This window comes from Camellia sinensis, chromosome 7, assembly GCF_055761805.1.
Source record: "Camellia sinensis isolate YWXY chromosome 7, ASM5576180v1, whole genome shotgun sequence".
In the NCBI taxonomy this organism is placed as follows: domain Eukaryota; kingdom Viridiplantae; phylum Streptophyta; class Magnoliopsida; order Ericales; family Theaceae; genus Camellia; species Camellia sinensis.
The window spans coordinates 32,731,234-32,739,552 of NC_138967.1; the positions used below are offsets into that span (position 1 = coordinate 32,731,234).

General features: G+C 33.1%; 1 long non-coding RNA gene across 1 annotated transcript; it reads right to left on the minus strand.

The window, feature by feature from the left end:
* Positions 1 to 2,264: 2,264 nt before the first annotated feature.
* Positions 2,265 to 3,935, minus strand: LOC114292306 (uncharacterized). The gene is made up of 3 exons (XR_014335173.1): positions 3,195 to 3,935; positions 2,739 to 2,805; positions 2,265 to 2,656 (listed from the first exon to the last, which is right to left on the minus strand). It is a non-coding gene; the product is annotated as an uncharacterized LOC114292306 (long non-coding RNA).
* Positions 3,936 to 8,319: the final 4,384 nt, after the last annotated feature.

The following is an 8,319-nucleotide window of genomic DNA, read 5'->3' on the forward strand; positions in this document are numbered from 1 at the left end:
ACCTTATCGGAAATCCTAAAAAATGGTGGGTGGACACTGGTGCTACTCGCCATATCTGTGTTGACAAAAAGATATTCACATCTTATTCTGTAGTGAACAATAGTGAACAACTTTTCATGGGCAACTTCTCAATTTTTAAAGTCGAAGGATAAGGAAAGATTATTCTAAAGATGACATCTGGAAAGGAACTCACTCTCAACAATGTGCTGCATGTACCAGACATTCGCAAGAATTTTGTTTCCAGATCTCTGTTGAATAAAAATGGGTTTAGGCTAGTTTTTGAAAGTGATAAGTTTGTATTAACCAAAAACGGGATGTATGTAGAGAAATGTTACATGTCTGATGGCCTTTTCAAAATAAATGTAATGATTGTTGTACCCTCTGTTATTAATAAAAATATATCTTCTTCTTACTTACTTGAGTCTTCAAATTTGTGGCATGATAAACTAGGACATGTTAATTATAGATCTTTGCATAGATTAATTAATACGAAATGTTTGCCTAAATTTAAAATTGATCCAAATCATAAATGTGAAATTTATGTTGAGGCAAAATTAACAAAAACTCTTTTTCATACAATTGAAAGAAGTACGGAATCACTTGAATTAATTCATAGTGACATTTGTAATTTTAAACCAATTTAAACTAGAGGTGGGAAAAAATATTAGATATAGTTATGTTTATTTAATTTGAACCAATGATGAAACTTTGGAAACCTTCATTCAACATAAGAATGAAGTTGAAAATCAACTTGGTAAGAAGATTAAAAAACTAAGAAGTGATAGAGATGGTGAATATGAATCACCTTTTGGTGAGTTTTGTAAAGAATATAGAAAAGCAGATATGAGAAATTGCAATACAATCATCACCACTTTGGAGGAATTTTGTGAGATTTCTAGGCTTAAAATCAATGCCCACAAATCCAAGGTGTTTGTGTCTTGTAATATTGATAGAAGAGTTGCCAAAGATTTGAGTGCTAAATGTGGCATTCCCTTAACTTCTAAGTTAGAGAAGTATCTGGGAGTCCCTCTTCAGTGTGGGAGAGTTACTATAGGGCATTTCACCCATATTCTTGAGAAAATGCAAAAGAACTTAGCTGGGTGGAAAACTAAAGTGCTTTCTCTGGCTGGTAAAAACTACTCTTATTTAAGTTGTAAACTCTGTCATCCCTACTTATACTATGCAAACTAATGCTGTCCTAAAGAAAATGTGTGATGAGATTGATAGATTCAACAGAAATTTCTTATGGGGCGATACCCCAGATAGAAGGAAAGTCCACTTGGTTAAGTGGGATATGGTTTGTAAGTCTAAGAATGACGGTAGGCTTGGTTTAAAGAAAGCTAGAGACCAAAATCTGGCTTTGCTGGATAAGCTTGGTTGGAAATTCTTGAATAAAGAGGATAGCTTATGGTGTACTGTCCTTCGAAACAAGTACTTGAGAAACACCTTTTTTTTAGAATTGGCCTACAAAGAAGAATGCTTCCTTTGTGTGGAGAAGCATTCTTTAAACCAGGCATATCCTTAGAAAATGGGTGAAGTGAAAAGTTGGCAATGGTGCTTTGGTAGATATTTGGAAAGATTGGTGGTGTGGGAATAAATCCTTTGAGGATGACATGCCCGATCCACCCTAATCCATCCATACATCTGCTGCCAGCTTTGGTTTAGTGGTTGAGTATTTGAATAATCACTGCTGGAAAATTGACTTTTAGCGGCGTTTTAAAAACGCCGTTATAAGTACTAAAAACGTCGCTAATTCTTTTTGTGACGTTTAGTACCAAACGCCGACGACGCGGCCGTCGCTATAGCTTTATGGCGTTTGAAAAACGTCGTTATATTATTATATGCAAAAGTCCTACCTAATTGTACTGTGACGTCACTATGACATTTAGCGACGTTTCGAAAACGCCGTTAAAGACATTTATACATTTTAAAAATCTAACCGTTGGGGTGGAGATATAGTGACGTTCAAAAAACGCCGCCATAGCCTTTATTTTTATTTTTTTTTATTTTTAACGTTGTGCTAATTTTATATGGTTGAAAAAAAACCTGTCATAAACAATTATTAAGAACTAATAATTGATGTTTATTAAAATAATAAATAAACTAAGTTTGAAAACAAAATTAAAAATAAAATAATGAGGCTCTTGACACGTTATTATACCGATTAGTAACATGATTACACTCTCATCTATCCATCACATAACACATTTGGTATAAAGTTCAAAAAAAAAATTATAAATAAATAATAATAGGAGAAGAAGAAAAAGAAGAAATCTGATGCACCAACATTGTATTCAAGCAATCAATATTTTCTTTTTCCTTTTTGAAGACCCATCAAGTAGAGTAGAAAACTATGAAGAATCAATCAACATGCAAGAACCGTCCTTTCGGTTACCTTACAAACCTTAGCTTGTTAGAACATTAACTACATCTACAAAATATGATAGCAACTATTCAATACAAAAGTTTCTAAAGCCATTTTTTAGATAAGTAAAGAGTTTATAGCCAACCCCTTGTATTTTAACAACCTCTCTCCAATGAACTTGTCGGGTCGGGGGGGGGGGGCATACCTCAACTATAATACAAACTGCAGACCATCTTCTGTTTTTAAGAGTTAGTAATGTATCATATTTCTCCACTTGTCCTTCAAATCAACCTAAACAAAAGAAGCCCTTATGTTAACATAAAGAAAAATAATATTAAAGTAGAAAAAAGGCACAAGCATAAAAAATTCTCACCTCGGTTCTCTCTTCAAATATGTCACGATCTGAATTTAAGATGAGCTTCTAGTTCCCTCTACCAAACCTTCAAAAGAAATAAATACAAATGAGTGAGGAGCTTTACATTATCCTAGAAGATATCATTGATTATTTAATTCTCTCAGTTGACATGAAAACAGTAAAAAAAAATAACGTCCAATTAGTACACATTAATGTGTGTTTGTAAGGGGAAAAAGTTGACATGAAAACAGTCCTCGAAGAAGAAGATGACAGAACTTTCTACCCCAATGGTTAACTCATATCCCTTAGGGTGGTAAAACTGGTGCAACATTTCAAGGTCAAACACATGCACATATAAAAAAGAAGATAGATCAGTTAAAATAAGATTGAAAAGTACATATTTAATAATTATTATTATTTTATTAAAAAAACAGATCTTATTAAAAGTAGCCCCAAATAGATAGCTGATATAACCTGAAGTCTTCCAGCTGTGTCCACTATGACCACATCCATATTCTTCCTTTTGGCCTCTTCTAGACCTTGCCTAGCTATTTTTGCAGGTTTAACACCAGTTCCTGCTGCATAAACAGGCACATCCACCTGTCCCAAGCTAATCATTGAATATGAGAATGAATTACGTGATCATGAATTTGAATCAAACATGAACGGTAACAAAGCAGAAAAACATAATAAATACAGAATATCATCTGGTTTCAACCATGTTGATCGGCTTTGATCCAAGAACCCCACTTTTATACCTAGTAAACCATATTGCCGCCTAAACCCATTTTTCCTGTTCAACACTTATTGACTACATAAAGACAACACATATGAAAGCCTTAGATATATCATGTAACAATAGAGCTAAGTGACTCCAATGATAATATTCAAGTGTTATAGGAAAATCCAGATTTAGCATCAACGAAATGCTTACTTACCAAATTAATGGAAAGGAAAAACACATAAATAAAGAGTGTAAAAGAAGAGGATGAGAATTTAAATGAGTGTATTTCTTCATAGATCGATATCTGGATAAATTAACAATTCCATGAGCTGGAGTGATGTGATGATAAGTTTCTGCCAGTTGATGTCATGATAATTGAAATACCTGGCGGGGACCAAAGCCTATGGCCGAGAACTTATCTTTCATTTCCTGAACACTTTGCTTTCACCCACAGGGGAACCCTCCCTTCTGGACCTGGCTCTTGAGCATCTGACCTCCCAAATTTCTTGTCAAACAAGCCCCACTATAGTTACAAAAAGCAATTGTATCCATTACATCCACGTCCCCTAATAATTTTGAAATAACTGATCACAAAATTGGACACAAAATATATATGGCCGAATATAGTTTTTCAAAAGTGGATCTCATTAACAAATCATGTAAATTCTTTGACCAGTTTCTGTGTTCGTAGCAAATTTGATAATTTGAGTTAAGCGAGGTAAAGCATAATGGATACCACATATGAAATGTGTATACACAGAGACTCCACATAAATACACAGAGACTCCATGTACAATTGTGCACACACTATAGTCTATTCATCTACCATAAATTTGATGATGAACATATTGGTAAAAACAAATGATTTATAGAGTACACTCCACATAAATACGATGACTGATTCCAGAGTATCTGAGCAAGTTAATGGCCATGTAGGTAGTGTACAGGACAAACTTGGTGATAAGTATGACATGCAACCTGCAAATTGGATGAGATCAGCAAATGAAATAGGACCACCCTTGGAATATGAATCTATTTCCTTCTTTGCTTCCTCTAATAAATTCATTGCGGCGGAGAGCCCCTTATTCTCTGGTCTGCTAATCTCTGAGCTTCAAGCAAGAAAATATAATTGACAAGAAAAAAATAATAAAAAAAACATCAAGGTAACATTTCAGCATTGACTTAAAAACTTCTAACCGAAAAAATAAGAAGCAAGGAGTGAAAACAGTTCAGCCAAAAGACGCAAATAAAAGGAAACTCTGATGCCTAAACCAACTAAATCCAGGATCCAAAACCTCAATACAATTTTGACAATTTAACATAATTTTCATATTCCATAACCTTTTTTTACCACATTTAATACATCTGCTTATCATCGACACTGAAATAATAGGGTCATTTTGTGAATTGGCATTAAAATCCCTAAAAAATAAGCCGGAACAAAACATAATAGATGAATCATCTTTGGTTTGGTGAAAATCTTCACTGTACATGAAATACCAATCCTAATTTGAAAACAACTATTTGGTGTTTTCCTGAAATAATAGGGTCATTTTCATTTTTCATGTTTTCAGAAACAAAAGCAATGAAAAGTTCAAAGTCATCCATCACTTCCAAAATTTTTCTAAAATTTGAAAACAACTATTTGGTGTTTTCCTAAAATTGGGTTGCTTTCAGAACTTTTTTTCTGGAAACACTTTACCTAACAAGTTTTCTGTGTTTTTTGAAAAATGAAAACAAAGAATAGAAAACAAAAATGACACCAACAGTTTGGAGTACTTACACTGAAACTCAGAACGCTGTCTGCACTGTATTAGATCAGCAGCATTAGCCTCTTCAACAAATGAGCCTGAGCTTGCTATTATTTCCTAGGGAGAGACAACAACTGGCAGAAACTTATCATCACAAATAGCAATCGAAGACAGAAGTCAGCTTAATTGGCAGAAACTTTTTTTTTTTTTTGAAATTGTGCTAATTTTATTTCTTTGGAGTCAGCTTATTCAGTATCCTAAATAGCAATCGAAGACAGAAGTCATGCATAATTGATATGAAATGACATTCAACATATATGCTAACTTTAAAAACAAGAAAAAAAATTCTTCAGCTGCAAACACCTGTCAACTGACATTCATGAGATTATTAGTTACTAGAGCCAGCAATTTGTTCTTGCAATCAGAAACAATATTAACTAAATTAAATCAAATACAGAATTAAATTATAATATCAAATACAGAGAGTAGAGATAAACTATTTCAAAACCTTAATAATTGATATAAAAAAAAAATGGTTCATGACTGAGTGAAATTAACTAAATTGCAGGAATATTATTAGTGTCCACCATAGACACTAAACATTCAGAAGGATCCATACAATATAGCAAGTGATAATCACTTGATTGCACAGGTGTCAGGAAATCATACAAATATCTTCAGAATAAATTACCCTTTCACTGTCTTCAAAACACGATCCTTATTAGAGAAGGTTCCCCTTCGAGCTGACCATGGCACCTCAGCCTTAATTAGAGCAGGAGCAGGTCCTACCTGGTTCATTGACAAAGCATGGTTTGATATTAACTCCAAACAGGAACTATTTACAGACAGACAAAAATTTACATAGTAAACGGATAACTTCTTAACAACACACGGCCACACTAAGTAAAAAGGCAGTGGCAAATTTCAGCACAGTTTGCATATACAGCTTAGATCATGCAATATGTTTATACTTTCATTTTTAAGGAACTGTGAAAATTCACTAGGCTAGTCTACAGAACACAACTATCTCTCTGTGTAATAGATTTATAACAGAGAAGCTCATTCCTTTTCTCATTCCTAGTCATTCTACATTTTCTTCATCGGATAGTGTTTAACACTAAACTTACTAATAAGCTTCATATAAAGATATAGATGGACTGTTGATTGAGCCCTTATGGGAGTCAACACTTAAACAATGATTAGATTTAAAACACAACTTTTTTTTTGATCGGCAATGAAGAATTTATTGACTAGCAAAAACAAACTACAAAGAGAGGATAAGGAATCTGCTCCAAAAACCAACAGCCATTACATCAAAACAAAAAACACCATTTAGATTCAAAACACATTTATGTTGAAAATCTAAAGACTAGCAATCCTTAAGTAGGCATGTGTGTAATCTCAAGGAATCATACGAGTACACACTTCTACACTAACCAAGCATTACACACTTCTACACTGTCAATTCTCTAATGATGCCTCTTACTTTGTTGGAAAAATCTCATGTAAGTGATTCTATGACTGACTTTGATAAAGTCTATTTTGATTGAGAACATTTAATCTTATCTTAGCCATAAAAAGCTCAAAAGTGGAAGTGAATTCATGATGTTAAATGCCATGACTACATATTTGTTTCAACTTTTAAAGGTTAATCATATGAATAATCTCTCAATTATTATTGACTATTATTTTACTTTTTAATTTTAAAATTGTGTATTTAAATCCTTTTAATTATAAAATTGTATCAGTTTTACTTCCCTAAAAGGGGTATTAATATGAACTTTTAAAGTTGAAGGTCTACATGTACAGTTTTAAAATTAAAGGAAGTAAAGTGATAACCGGTAATAGTTGAAGGGATATCAGTATAATTAAACCAATTTTTAGATATTCAAGTGCAATAGCTTGCTAGTGTTGTTTAAAGGGTTAATTATCTTTTTGGTCCCAGTATTTAAGTAGTACTGTATTGGTTGAGGACGTGGTGATCTTAAGAAAGCTATTCATAAAGGTAGTCTCCTTCTCAGTCAATGCACTGTGCACAATTTAATTTATTTGTCCCTCAATAAAAGTGGCATGTGCATGATTGAGTGTCTAGTCCACTATTTGTACTGAGACTTCAGTAGGAAGGGCATGAAATAAGAAGTTGAGTTTGAAACTCAAGAAAACCAGTACGATATTCTAAATTTACATAAATAATAAATTCATCTTTTGGTCATTTAAACTTCACTAATCAAATTTCATTTGATAGAGAACATGAGAAAGAAAAAAAATAAGTTTGCCCTTACCAGCACCCCACCCAGTCTTGATGCCAATGGTTTCTTGATAATTCCCAATGAACTGCAAGAAATGCACTTAAGTGAGCAAAATACCATATACAGCTCAATATAATTACAGCTATGTTGTTGAGAAATTAAACCATATATTGCTTATAATGTAGGACTTTGGCAAGCTAAGAGACCAAGACACATAAGCAGCTGATAATGCGAAGACAAACAACGAAGTATGTAATATGAAAAATCACTAAACTAACAAATTATAGTAATTAACAACTATTAGATGCATGTATTACTTACTAGCATGAAATGTATTCAAGTGCATAATAAAATCTAAGAGGCTCTTAAATAATTTCTTACAAAAGGCCGAAGAAAATGAACTAAAGAAACAATGGATCTAATCAGTACTTGGAAAGAGGCCACAGACACAGCTAGAATTTACTCAACTATTTAATTGCAGCAACTGACAACAAAGGGCGGCACATAGGGCTTCAATTCCCAATTCTTTCATAAAAATAATGATTATTACAGAGATTGGTTGTCATGCAAGAAGTCAAGTAAAATTTCCTTCACCACATGTAGTTGGAAATATATTATAAAGGGAATACCAATATTAAAAATGATCAAAACATATTGGCAAGTAAACCATGACATATTGACCAATTTCTTGTGAATTTAAGGCCACCACTATAATCACTGAAGCTACTACATTAGGTTTCAAAATGCATTTAACCGGACCCTAGTGCATAAATACAATATAAAATTGGACAAAATACCTGAATATCCCTGCCCCAATCAACAGGATCACTAATAACAAATGCTACTTTAACTCTATCTGAAAAGACGACGTATCT